This window comes from Parus major, chromosome 10, assembly GCF_001522545.3.
Source record: "Parus major isolate Abel chromosome 10, Parus_major1.1, whole genome shotgun sequence".
NCBI classification, from domain to species: Eukaryota; Metazoa; Chordata; class Aves; order Passeriformes; family Paridae; genus Parus; species Parus major.
Genome location: NC_031779.1, coordinates 16829214 through 16841274, shown reverse-complemented (window position 1 = coordinate 16841274; position 12061 = coordinate 16829214). Strand labels below are relative to the sequence as shown.

The window sequence follows — 12061 nt, the reverse complement described above, 5'->3', positions numbered from 1 at the left end:
TTGAGGAAGCAGAGCTGATACTCAACCATCTCAGTGTAATTATCCTAGCACAAGCTTCCTTCCACAAAATCCAAGAGAGGCACATGGAAGGCAGGAGCCTGAAGCTGCTGAGCCCCCATGGCAGGAGATGAGGCCACCACCTTCCCCAGGCTTGTTTCAGCCCCGCCACAGAGCTGCTCCCAGGGGCTCCAGGCACTGCTCAGGGGCAGCTCTGGGAACCAGGAACTCTGAACCAATAAACACAGATAGGTCACTGCTCTCAAAGATGAAGTGACAACCCCCAACTGGTCCCCTCCCATCCAGACCCCGGGATTTATATCCCACTCCAAAAGGACACATTGCTAATGATTAAAGAGCACAATCAGCGTGTTTTGTGCTCTGATCAGCGAGTTTGGTTAAAAAGCCAAGAGTTCTGATACTGCGATCTGGGCTCCTTACCAGCCCTGGCAGAACTGTAAAGAACTTGATTATGTTCATTGTCACGTCAGGAAATGATATTTTTCTGCCTTAAAGCAAGAATGTAGGATGACCTCATGTGTAAAAAGTGTTATAAAGTGTAAAAGAAGTGTCAGGTCATTCAAAACACTCAGTGTTTCGTTTCTTGTAATATTACACAAAAAGGAAATGGTAGTTGCTGTCAAAGCTACCATGTATCATGTTAACAGCTCTATTTTTGCACTTACTATTGGAGCTGGCCAGAGAGGATTTTTGTTGGTATTTCATCCCAAATCACTGGGAAAACCATGTCCAAAATTTGACTATGACTGAAATGAAAAGTGATTTCCCTTGGAAAAGGCAAACCTTTCACTTAAATCCTGTGGCTAGTTCTGCTTCTGCTCTTGCAATCAGAGCACGGAAAAGCTGCGAAGCAACACGAATTTGGAGTAAATATGTTTTAAATATCGTAACTTTTTAAAGTGTAAATATTCCTCAGGCCTGAAGTAATGGAAAAGCCCTACTAGCACTGCTAAGTATTACTGCTGCTCTGGTAGGCCCCCTCCACCATGGCTATCAAAAGGATAAATGATTAAAGTTTCCTGATGCTCTGGAGATACCATGCAATAATGGAGAGTATTTTTTTTCTTCCTAAAATAACAAAAATTTCTCCTTGTCCATTCTTTATTTAACTTATTTTTGCTGGTTTATACTCAGCTGTAGCAGGAATAGGTGGGCTGCCAACGTGTGGGCAGAGTACCACAGATACAGAAGAGGCAGAAGGACTGGCCCAGCCTCGCTGGCAGCAGCAAACCTCAGCCACCACTGATAATCACAGCCTACATGAAAAGCCACACCTTTTTTTTCTTTCTGTGATAGTCACAGAACGAAGGATAAATAAAGCAGTCACGGCACCAGATTCCCACCCAGTTTTCATTCTTAATACATGAAAGATCAGAGAGACAAAACAGGGCATATTCCCTTACTGCAGCTCAGCTCCCTTTCCACAGCAGGCAAGGACCACATGTATCACCACAGGCTTTACATGCAGCAGAACGTCCTGCTGAAATCAAGACAATTGTTTTATTATTTGCTTCCTGATATATACCATTGCCAAGAAAGTTGAGCCTAAAACCTGGCTGTTTTTCTCTTCTTTTATAACAGAAAATATTCCACTTTCATCAGCCTGAACAATAGTAAGGTGTCTCATCCTTTGGATATCATTATGTCTCTCCTATTATGTATAAAATATATTCAAGCACCCGAGGAGTATTCTTAGTCACCAAAAGCTATTTTTAGTCTTTAAACTTCCTGCGGGTCAGTTTGGCTACAGAAGCATCATCATAGCTGTTTCTTTTCTCTAAATTAACAACACAGCTCTGCAGAGTCAGACCTTGACCCTACAGTGCCGGGTACACAAATTTACCGCTGTCTAAAATCCAAGCAGGAGTGAATCCCCAATGAACATGAACATCAAAAGAGAACAGACAAAGAAAAACCAGATAATTCAACTCGGTAACAGTGTTTTGTCTATTTAAGCTCATCAACATTATTTCTGTAGGCTGAAATTTCTTTTTCCACAGACAGATATAGCGTATTGTTTTATGTGATATTTACAAACTTGATATCTTTTCCTCAGGCTCTATTAATATTCTCAACTTCAACCAGTGAAGCATCTGCAAATTTCCTTATGAAGCTGTTTTCTTGTCCTTTGAGTTGGAAGGCTACTTACATTTAGCCCTATACTATTCCTTTCAGTATCCCTGACACATTTTCAATTACATTTTGCCACGCTATCAGTTCAAATTTCACGTTCTAATTATAGCCACAAACACATCCATCCCAAACCAGCTCAGGGAAGGAGTGGTGCCCAGCTTTCAAAACTTCCCTGAAATGCACAGGAGGCCAAATTAGATTATGACAGACATTTCCATGAGCTAAGCAACTTGGAGAGCTTAACTTCTTAAAGAACAACCAATCTTTCTGGCAGGCTCCCCAGCCACAATACTGCATGCTAAAGAAAATCTGAACTATTGACATACTCTACTTTCAGCTTACTTAAATAATATTTTCCATACTTGTGCTCAATTAGTAGTGATATTTTAAAAAATAAATAATGGACATTATGCAAAAATATATGAACATGAAAAATTCTGAGTGCAGTACTTAAAAGTCTGCTACAGCTATTGTATTTCTTGGCCAAATATTATAATTTGCTATGACAAAAAAAAAGGTGGTTTAGGATTAATTACTTATTCTAGGGTTTTACAAATAAAAAATTCTAAGCCTGCATTATCCATAAAATACGAAGAAAAAGAGCCCTTTTAGCAATACCCTAGGTTCAGTTTTAGGCAAAGGTATTCAGCATTTACAGATGAAAAATGTTCATGATTTGAAATTTTATCAGTGTCCCTGCTATAAACCATTTTAAGAAAAGACACCGTCTTGTTTCAAATGTTGGACCACTTCCAGTATCTGGCAAATTTTAACATGTATCCCTGGCTTGCCAAACATGAAAGCTAGCTGTCAAATTCCTCCTAGATATGATAAAGATGGCACTCAGGATTCAAACTCTCATTTATATAAAATAACACATACAAAAGGTTTTTAGACTTGATATGGCATGAAGTTTAAATTCTAGCCTGAAGCATCTTTGCTGTGAAACATTATTTTAAGTAGATAACCACAAGCAATTACTGAAGAATTAGAACTTTATGGGCTATAAAATCCACTCTTCACCCCCAGAATATTACCCAGCTCTGGACTAGAAGGTATGGGAAAGGCAAGTGTGTGTCTGTATCTGTGATTTTAGGGAAACGCTACCTATGAAACCATGGATTTTATAAAGAGTTGCTGACCTACAAATAAGCTGGATTGCTTGGTCCTAAATGAACTCGAGACTTAAAATGATTAGTAATCCATTAGCACTGATAATGCTGTTTCCACAGTGACAGCTTAGTCAAGCTGTCAAAGTCCAATTTTTGATGCATTTGTCTTTGTTTCACTTTCTATCCAACTCAGTAGATTACTGTATTTTATACCACTGAGCAGGTTTGTGTTTTACCTGTTTTACAGAAAGAACCATCAACTAGTTTTTCTCATTAAAGACTATAATGTGCCAGTTTAACTTGATCTTTTTATTAAAAAACAAAACCAAAATAGACTGATATTAATCTTCAAGAAGTAAAAAAATTACTCCTTAGCATATAAATTAAATACATTTTATAGTCCTTTCAGGAACTATACATTTGCAAACAATTAAAATTAATGGTAAAATAGAGCAAAACACAGTTCTATGTCAGAACATTCAGAGAGATATTTCATGGTACATAAAGGCTTTATTTCAGTCCTTACCCAAACAACAACACATAGATGTACAAACACAGCCTCCCAAATACAGATCTTCACGTACTTGCAATAGTTAAATTATAAATCAGCAGCAGCAGTAGCTGACTGAAGGCCTCCTTTCAGCAACAGTGCACTGCAGATAAGCCATATGGAACATGAAAAGTTTCCAAGTGCAGCAATCCATCTGCATAATATCCTTCATAATCTTTTAGAAGTTCTTTAGGAAAAATATTATCTCCTACTCATAGTTTGCCAAGAAAAAAAATGGCTTAAGTCTGATTAGGATTCATTTAATAAAAAGAATGGGGTTCTTTAGATCTACCTGCCCATAAAGTATTGCAATTACAAATACTTCTTGTCCTGAATAGTTCTTTACACCTTTAAAACTGGAAAGGATAACAGAACTATTTCAGAGTCTTGGTACTCAAGATAACTTACTGCTATCAAAACAGTAATTACAACACAAATGGCAACCATTCCCAAAGAAAATGTTTCGTAGATTCCAAGGATTTATGCTATTGTTAAAATACTGTTCACATGTAAGATTATGGGCACTGGCTACATCTTCCAGAACAAGCTCTAATACCTTTAATATTTGCATGGAACCACCACCCTGATTCACCAAAAGATAAATCCCAAAAATAAGCAAGCTGAATAAGATAACTGAAAGCAGGTATTTGAAAACACCAGCTGAGATCAGTGTGTGCAAGAGCAGAGAGCCTCCCCCAAAAATAAGGAAACAAAGTAGAAGCAATTACATCTCTATTTTTACTGAACTAAAATAATGAAAATATGGGACTTCCAGACACAGCTCTAATAAAGTCACAATTTATGTTTCAAATACAGAACTTCTCAGTTGTGTGTCAACACAATACATTTAACATGTTTTTTCCTGCACAGCCTCCATTTAGTGCATACAATTCAAAAGCCAAAGCAGCTCTTTGAAGACTGTTTTGACTTAATATGAAAAGGGGTGGGAAATCAAAGGTGGGACCTCGAGAGGTAGAGAGAAATGGCTGTAGAAGAATCAGGGATAGTGAAATTTGAGTAAGCCTTATAATGTAATTCATGTCAACATTGGATAAAGACTGGCTCTGGAATATCTGGGGTTTTTTTTCTTTTTAGAAAGTCATTGTAATCAGCAAGTACTGAATTTTAACTTATTTGCAGGAAAGAGCAGAGCTTTAAATGGTACCAGTTTGTTACAGTTATAGAAGAGTTTACAACAGGACAGTGTGTAACATCTTTAATCCAAAAACATCTTTACAACATTCTCAAAATATTTGAGCGTTTTTAATAAAAAATGTATTATTCACTTCCTGTTGAAATTACCTAGTATTTCCATTAAAACATAGAATTTAAGTTAAAATTCACCCTGCTGCCAATTTAACTAACTTGCCTAGAATTCCATAGTCTACACTATGAATTACAGGGCTGCCATATGAAATATCACATCACTGATATGATCTAAGATGTACAAAAAAAACCCTACTAAGTCACTAAATGAACTGGATGTGTACTTATTTACAAGTACTGTGAAGAATGATATGTGACATGTTGTGTATGACATGTGGGACATATGTCACAGGCTGCTAGGGTATTTAGAGGTCTGTACCACAGAACTGCCACCACCAATATTTTGTTTCTTCAGGTGCAGTTACTCCCCAGCCCAGACCAGGAGCAATTACCAACAAAAGTGTTTTGTTCAGGTGAGTGCTGAGTGTTACAGCCACCATGGGCCACAGCACCTGCACTAAAACCCTGCTAGTGAACAAACCACAGACTCCCTGAGCCTTGTGCTGCACAAGCACCATCAGCTCATGGCCCAAACATTAGCATTATTCAAGAGCAACATATTAAAAACTGCAGACATGGTGAAGTCCAAAAGGCAGGGAGCAGTGAAGCACTGGAGATGCCCCTCCCCTGCTTTGGGCAGTTCATGACAACAACACTGGCTGAGGAACAACGGTGAAGGAGCAGCACTGCTGCTTCCCTCCTGCAAGCTGCTTAATCCCTGGCAGAGGATAAAACCAAACCCATGAGTCTGGAAGTCAAAAACTGGGATTACATTAAGTCTCCACCGAAATCAAGCCTACCACAGAAAGAACAGTTCTTTATCTTGCTGTAGTTGCAGGAGATGCTTTGTTCTGGGTCTATTCTTTCCATGCACAGCTTGTGTAAAGTCACTCTCTCTTGATTAACAGATGCCATGGTCCTCACTTTGAAATTGCAAAGTAAAAATATACTTTTCTGTCACTACAGAATTTCAAAAGCACCAAATTCTGCAGCAACACAAGGGCTGCAGAATACACGAGACCAGCACAGCTTGAAGAACTTGTTCATACAGTAATTATGTCTTTGTGTGACTGCCTGCATGAACTCCAGCATTAACAAGCAATGAGCTGTTGTGAATTTTCTTGGAGTCAATTTTCAATCCTACTTAATGGCTCCAGAACAGCTAAACCCAGAACAGAATCTTTGACAAGTGTTCCCTGAGCAGTGGACTGTGACAACTGGACGTTGTGCATCTGCTGTATAAACTTCAAAAATAAAAACATTCTCACAACAACAGAGCAGAATCAGCTGGAAAAACATCATGTGAACAGCTGGGAAATAAAAACATGTTTCAGACAGAGGAGAATCCAATCCCTGCCTATTGCAGGGTTGATTCTGCAGAGATTTTTGGTAGACAGAGCTATGTACCAGTATTTGACATGGATTTAGGATTCTGGCCCTCCCAGCAGCACAGCCTCCAGAGGACCAATCCAATCTGAGATGGTAATGATGCACAGTCAAGTCAGCTGCCACTCATCACTCAGTGATCAGCTTTTTCTGGTAGTTTATTAAAAAATCAGAACATCACAGCAAATTTCAGTTCACAGCTTTAAAGTCATGTCACTGGTGTAACTGTGACAGGGCTGGCATAGGACAGAGAGCACCCTGAACTGCAGCTCCATAAAATCACTGCTGGCAATACAGCAGCCAAGCATAGTCATTATTAGCAAGACTTCAGAAACTTCTATAAAAAGATGGATTCTAGACAAACTTCAGATATCTATACGCTTTAAGTAGTGACTAAATCTGGAATTCATCAAAATTCAGAATACCAGCAGAGCATGGTAAATTTAAAGCACCAGCACTGTTTTAAAGAGGTAGAAGAAATAATGTATTCGTAACCCTAAAACACTAAATTTATTCACTGCTTTAGATACAAGGGTAGTACAGCTTTAGATTATTTGCAGGCAAACCAAAGCTGCTTAAAAAAAACCCCACAAACCTAAGTCTATCCTACTTCTGAAAATTCTTTATATATCACCAATGAAGGAATGCAAAACAACATTAACTTGGAAAAAAAACCTTTTGCCAGTACTGTCAGCTTGCTTAAAGTCACCAATAATCTGACATTTTGAAATAAATAAATAAAGAGGCACATTAGTCATCTATATGTCCAAAGCAATTTCAGCAAAAGAGCTAAAATAATATTGTTGAGTAAAATATTATTACCAATTGCAAGATACAGAAAAATTAATGATAATAGTAAACAGCTCAAAAAAATTATCGTGGGAATTAAGTGTAGAATTTAATCTCCCAAACCACAAAGGAAAAGTGTAGGGGAGAGAAATAATAGACAAAGACACCATCATGAGTGGCAACTGTTCTGTTCAGCACAAAACACACAGTTGTCTTCTGCCATAATACTGAAAATAAATATTTGCTACCTTGACCACATTTTAAATTTTTCAAGGCAGTTGTTTTTTCCTAAACCAAGAGTGGCAACTAAAACCCCTATGAGTAACCTGCTTGTAAGTCAGGTTTATAGCAAACGCTTCTACTAGGAAAAAAAATAAGATTCAAACCGATATACACAGACACATAAAAATATACATGTGTGTGTATAGATATATAAAAAAGCTTTTGATGACTCATTCCAGACCACTTCAGTTTTAAAGCACTTTCCCTCTTTTTAAGGTAAGCTAAAAGAAAATTTTAGTCCTTAACCATACATAAATCCTCCTCAATCACCTCCTTAAAATGTCTCAAAGGTATTTGTGTGCCATCTCAAATTATTTGAAATGTTATATGCAGTATAATTACATTTACATAATCATTTAGCAAATCAAGCCCAATAATGCCTACATTTTCTCAGCATCATGGGCAGATTACCAAGTCTTTTTCCTCCTTCACTGAAATAATTTTTAAGCTTCTTCCTTCTTTTAAACGTGCACCACTTATTCCCACGGTGTTTAGAGACCAAATCAAGTGGTTTGAACTACAAAAATACATAATACTACAACCATTACATGTTCTTCTATCAGCCCAAAGCTTCTTTTTTTCTCTTTCTTTATTCCCCTCAGGTCTTGCTCACTTCTGGCAGTTCTCCATCAATCAAATACGCAGGAATGCAAAACAATGTTAACACATCAGTGTCAGCCTCCCTCCAAACTCCACTGTGTATTTACTCATCAGCATTCCTGGTGCTGCCTCACAGTCCTGTAAAGCTGTGCTGATATTTCATGAAAATTTGAAGATTTTAGTCACCTACATTCAGCATCAGTTTTCATTTTCTTGGTTGCAGGGCATTTTCTTCTTAAAAATAAATTTTAAAACTTACGGTGTAGCTTGTGTTATAAAACATTTCAAAGAAATAACTATTTTTTAAGAATTTGACCCAGTTTCCACCATCTTACTTTTTCTGAGCTTTGAACAGCAAAATATGGAAGCCCGAATTGCTTTGCAAATCCTTTTCTAGATTGGATACACCAGGTATCCACCAAGGAAGGAAATAAGATCAATTAACTGAAGGTCATTCTCATCTAATTTTGTATGTGTGCATCCAAGAATATATTTAGATACAATTCCCAGATCTTCATTTTTATACGAAGTCAACCCAAATTTAAAAAAAAAAGGAAGCAATGAACCAATTCAAGTGCTACCAAAACAAACTACTACACACCAACAACAAAATACACATTGGTTATTCCCAGCCTGGAAAAGAAGCAATGCTGGGAGGTGGAGAAAGCTGGATGAAAAACAAAACCAGAGAGCTTTTGGTTTATAAACACAGTGTTTCAACACCAACTTTTCTGTTTATGCTCCCCACACTGTTACACTTGTCTCTTGGCATATGCTCCATCTGGCTGGGGAGATGCATCTGCTTCTTCCTGCTGCAGGCTCTCCACGTGCAGCTGAGCTCTCCGTGCTCACTCGGAGCCAGAAGCCAACAATCCCATCTCTGATCCCAGAGATGTTCCTGACTACAGAACGTGCACTGCTCCTGTAACAGCTCTATTAAAATTTTGTGAAAAGGCAGAGAGGAAATGTATTTTAATGCAAGAAAACAGCTGATTACAGCAGAAGATTAAACTGGCTTGTCGACCCTGCTGAAAGCAGCAGCAGGGTCATTTACCTGCTTTGTCTGAACCATGACAAAACCACTCTCACACCAAGCCATCACAAATGCTGCTCCCCATTACAGTCACCAATTCCCATGATAAGATATTTAATACAAACATCCAAATCACTTGCTGGAATTTACACCAGCAGTCCTTCCACAAGTATGAGTATGACTGCAATAATTATGTGCCATAGTTTAAGAGAGTTGGTTTTTTTTTGTACTTTCTAGTTACAATCTTTATTACAGATCATTACCTATTTCAAGGACAGCTGTCAATATCTGGGGTATAACCTAAGCCTTATTCAGCACATTACACTACACTGAAAACAGCATTAAACTGCAGAGCACAGGAGAGGCTCATTAACTGACACCCACCCGGAATTCTCCTGGGCACAGATGCCAACTGGGAAAGTAGGTCACATTTTACACAGGCTCCTAAAAATCAAATCACCTCAGTCTGATGAGGTGAGATGAGGAACAAGAAAAACCCACCATAGCCTAGTGTAGGTGAAATAAACCCTGGTTTACTGTATCAGTCAAGGAAAATTAAAACATGGGAAAAAGATAAAAACAGCTAAACAGGCAGGAAGAGGCATCTTCAGCCCTTGACTCCCAGGACAAGTGAGGCTGGGGGAGAGGGAACAATGGTGCAAATGCTGCTTTTGGAGGCTTTCTTGAGGGGCAGAAGGACCCAAAATGGAAGTGGTATCTTCTACTGTAAATAACCTACAATAATCTTAACATCCTGCACTAAAGAAAATATACAAGTGCCTGTTCATCTCCCTCTTTTCTTTTGGATTTAAAAACAATGAATGCTCAAGGTCTCGTATTGTCTTTTATACATTAAAAGATTTTGTTGACCATATGGATACAAAATCCTGATAAAACCTGAAATCCTTCCCATTTTACTCTGCAGAAATACTTCTTTCTTCAGGAAAAAATAATTACTTGTCAAGAATAATCTGTTACAGAAAGAAAGTCCACAAATATTAAAGCATCAAATGCTTTAACACCTACAGCAAGTCCTTCAAATCACAGACAGCACTTCAAGGTAACAATCTGCAACCGTGCCATTTATGGGTTTGTAAAACCCAATACACAATCCCAGTATTTCAAGAATTCAAAGCACACACTGAATGAAAATCTCACTCTTTTCAATACATCTATATGGTCCATCTATGCTGTGCAAGAGCACTACCTTACACTCCAGTAATCTCATAGAGGAACAGGTATAGGACAGCAACAGGTCATTCCTATCTACAATAACATGTTCAGTGAAAGACCTAAGTGCATGCATCAAAAAAAAATTTCTAATATTCATTTAAGATGCCAGTGCTCTCCCTCCCACTATGTTTTCACAAACATTCCAGCAGCAACAGAAGACACTAAGCTCTGGGCATATGAAAGCAATTCCTATGCCAAAACTGAGCAGGAGACAACTACAAGGGGAAGATGTCTCATCGACTTCACTTAATCATTTACAACATAGCCATCTACCCAGTATTGGAAATAAGTAGTAGCAGATTTGTTTCATCCCTTACCCAGCTTCTGAGCTGTGTGGAATGACCTTTCCTTCTAGCCCAAGAAAACCCACCCTCCTGTCATGCACATCAGGACCACAGTGGGTACAGAATAGCTCCACAGTGAGCCTATGTCACCATAAATGCCGTTTGTCACATTCAAGGAGATAAGTGAATTACTAAATTAAGATCTATATATACATCACCTATAACTCCATAAAATGGAATTACTTAATATAATTCAGTTTAGTATGAATTTGACAGCTTTCAGGTGCTTTTCTGCAGTAATTTTCATTTGTTAAAATACAATTTCAGTGTCATTACAATGAAGAGAAGCCATTTTACATTGTTCTTTCAGCATGTTTCCAAAATGCTGGTGGTGTTACTAAACATCTATCACACTCCAAGCATCCATCAATCCAGAAAGAAAAAACCCGAAAATATTTCACAACCAGGCTAAAGAGCACACAGGGCTATCTGAAGAGATAGGAGGATACATTCCTAAATTACACTATATTTGAAAAATGGGAATAAAGTCCCAAATTCCACACTAGCATAAAACATTAAATCTAGAGAAGAAAACTAGAAAGAATCTGCAGATGAGTCCTTGCATGTTCCCTTAGAGCACATTTGCCCTCGGGTGCTAAGTGCACTTTTAATGTACTTATCAGGGGTCAAACACTTGACCCTGGTTAAAAAACCCACCAACAAGAAGCAGCCAAAAAAATGGCCTTGCATAGAATTATTCTGGAAGAAGTCCTTAGTCCTCGTGATGTGAAGAAGCACCATTACCATGAGTCACAACACAAAGAGGCCCTGCATGCAGAACAAAACCCAGCTGAGCTTGTATCCCTGTCTCAAACCCATGTCTGTCACAATCAAAAGCTCATTCTGCAGGAATTAGGTTTTCCCTTCCTCTCCAGTGGCTATCCCTTATTTATGCTAATCCAGTGACTAAGCCTTCAACTCCTCATGGCTTGTATTATCCCTCTCTTTAGAACTCAATGCTGAAGACAGAAGTTGAGGAGGGTTTTTTTCTGATCATAAAAGACAGTTGACAAATTAGCAGAGAATTTTCTCAGAAAGAAATATAAAGCATTTCTCTGTATCTCAGTTTTGTCAATCTGATTTTTTGCTTGCACACTCATGTACAAGATCAGCTAGTACCATCCCTGTACTCAGATCCCCTTGGCAATAGGCTCTTCAGCTATTCAAGGCTAATCATTATTCTGAAATCATTCCTAAAAAGCAAGGCATTTGTTCAGAAGACAACTTCAGAATTTAAATTAAACCCTTAAGTCAGCCACCTGTTTTGGTCTATTTACAGGACTACTGGAGACATGCTCTGAAATGCAGTTACAGT

The 12061-nt window shown here is 38.2% G+C and overlaps 1 protein-coding gene across 8 annotated transcripts in view; it reads right to left on the bottom strand.

The window, feature by feature from the left end:
• Window positions 1-12061, bottom strand: part of MEF2A (myocyte enhancer factor 2A) — an 81950-nt gene that overhangs the window by 29998 nt on the left and 39891 nt on the right. The window lies entirely within an intron of this gene.